General features: G+C 44.8%; 1 pseudogene; it reads left to right on the plus strand.

Annotated features, from left to right (window-relative positions):
• The first annotated feature begins 1,285 nt into the window (after nt 1–1,285).
• Nucleotides 1,286–2,168, plus strand: LOC105879345 (ferritin heavy chain pseudogene; annotated as a pseudogene).
• Nucleotides 2,169–2,675: the final 507 nt, after the last annotated feature.

A 2,675-nucleotide genomic window follows, 5' to 3' on the forward strand; every position in this document is an offset into this window, starting at 1 on the left:
GCAGCCTCCCACCCCCACCCCCATCCCCAACAAAGACACAGCTGAACCAAAATGTCAATAGTGCATAGTTGAGAAGCTGTAATGTAGAACAAGAAAAAGTTGAAAGAAAATTAAACATTTTAAAACTTTAAAAATAGAGAATGATTAAGAAAATTACAATATATCCCTTGGGCAAAATAATATACTATAAATGAAAATAAATTATTTCATTAAAAATGTTTATTAACAACTATGATGAGATTATAGCAATGTAGAAAATACTGACAGTATGCTGTAAACTTATTTATTCATTCAAATCACACGTTTTGAGAGCTACTCTATGCCAGATATTAGACTACGGATATTATAGTAGTGAGGGAAACAAATTTATTACTCTCATAAAACTTACATTCTAGTAGGGAGAAAGGACAATAGAAGATATATATGCATATATGTAGACAGATAGATGATGATAAACAAATAAATGAACAAGAAATAACTTTCTGAGGAACTGATATTTCAGCTGAGATCTCAATTAGCAGAAGGCATGAATCACTCCACGATGGCGAGGAGAGCATTCCCAGACACAGAGACCCAATGGTTGAAGACCCTGAAGTGACAGCAAGCTTGACAGTTTGGAAAAAATGTGGAAAAGTATGGTTAACAATACAAGCTGTGGAGAAAGATATACTTGAATTTGAATCTCTGCTCTATGAGATATGAAGTGAGATGTTCACTTTCTCAAAGACTGTTTCCTCAACATTATTTCATTGTCTATGGTTGGGCATAAAAGAACTTCTCTGGATTATTGGGAAAATTAAATTAGGTAATATATGTAAATTGCTAAATGTCACATCTTTTACATAATGTGTACTCAATGATAGTTTTAATTCAATAAAAAATTCAGGAGTTAAAAATATACAGGGTGTATAATGTTGAAAACAAAAGATATATGTGGGCCGGGCACTGTGGCTCACGCCTGTAATCCTAGCACTCTGGAAGGCCGAGGTCGGCTGATCGCTCAAAGTGAGGGGTTTGAAACCTGCCTGAACAAGAGGGAGACCCCTCTCTACTATAAATACAAAGAAATTAATTGGCCAACTAAAAATATATAGAGAAAAAAATTAGTTGGGCATGGTGGCACATGGCTATAGTCCCAGCTACTCAGGAGGCTGAAGCCTAAGGATTGCTTGAGCCTAGGAGTTTTAGGTTGCTGTGAGCTAGGCTGACGCCATGCCATGGCACTCTAGCCCAGGCAACAAAGTGAAACTCTGTCTCAAAAAAAAAAAAAAAAAAATCTGTCTAACGGCCCCCAGGCCCACTTCCGGTTCCGGGCAGACCCGCCGCCATTTGCCCTCCTCCAGCCACTGCCCTCACTCACCCTGAGCTCACCAAGGCCCCAGCTGCCACCAACGCCGCCTGCTCCACAGCCCGCGCTCCCGAGGCGCCTTCGCGATCTTCATGCTCTCCGCGCCCGCGATGCCCGTCATGGCCAGCCTCTCTCAGGTGCGCCAGAACTACCATCCCGACTGTGAGGCCGCCATCAACAGCCAGATCAACGTGGAGCTCCACGCCTCCTACGTGTACCTCTCCATGGCCTTCTACTTCGACCGTGACGACGTGGCCCTGAAGCACTTCTCCCGCTACTTCCTGCGCCAGTCGCACGAGGAGAGGGAGCACGCCGAGAAGCTGATGGGCCTGCAGAACCAGCGCGGTGGCCGCATCTGCCTTCGCGACATCAGGAAGCCCGACCGCGACGACTGGGAGGGCGGGCTGCAGGCCATGGAGTGCGCCTTCCAGCTGGAGAAGAGCGTCAACCAGAGCCTCCTGGAGCTGCACCAGCTGGCCACCGACAAGGGCGACGTGCAGCTCTGCGACTTCCTGGAGAACCACTACCTGCACGAGCAGGTCAAGGCCATCAAGGAGTTGGGCGGCTACCTCACCAACCTGCGCAAGATGGCGGCCCCGGACGCCGGCCTGGCGGAGTACCTGTTCGACAAGCTCACCGTGGTCGGCTGCGGCGACAAGGAGAACTGATCTGGGACTGTCCCCACAGCTACGGATGCCTTCCCAGGTCAGCCCACCAGCCAGGCGTGCACATTGCCCTTTCAGAACGTTCACTTAAGTTTTTTCCTTTTAGTTTTACCATTGTTTCCAATAAAGTTATCTGGTTCTTAAAGCATAAAAAAGTTGTGTGCGTGTGTGTATGTAAATATATGTGCTATGTAATACTACACGTAACACACACGCGCTCTTAGGATACAGACGGTGGAAGATAGATTAGATGGCCTCTGAGATCCTTCTTATACTCTAATGCCAGGACTCTACAAATTCCTGTATAATGGTAAATGACAAATAGCTTTTGATATATTTACTCATTCATGTCAGTTCTTTGAACCAATGAAGAATGACTGTCTGATTCATTAAAGTATGAAAGTGTAGTGGACATAAAGTGACAACTGGAAGAACCCTGGTCTAGTGACCAACAGATATTGGTTCTCTCTGAGACTCTGCTACCTGTTAATTTTGTTACCCTAACAATCACCTACCACCCCAAGCCTGTTTCCTTAGGTATAATGAATAGATTAGACAAGACAATCTCTAAAATCCCTTTTATGTCTAGGGTTCCATATATTGCAGATCATTTAGGAATAAAAGGTAGTTGACCAGGTTTTAGTTTAATCAATTAGAAAACT

The sequence above is a fragment of the Microcebus murinus genome, chromosome 9 (genome assembly GCF_040939455.1).
Source record: "Microcebus murinus isolate Inina chromosome 9, M.murinus_Inina_mat1.0, whole genome shotgun sequence".
Classification (NCBI taxonomy): Eukaryota; Metazoa; Chordata; class Mammalia; order Primates; family Cheirogaleidae; genus Microcebus; species Microcebus murinus.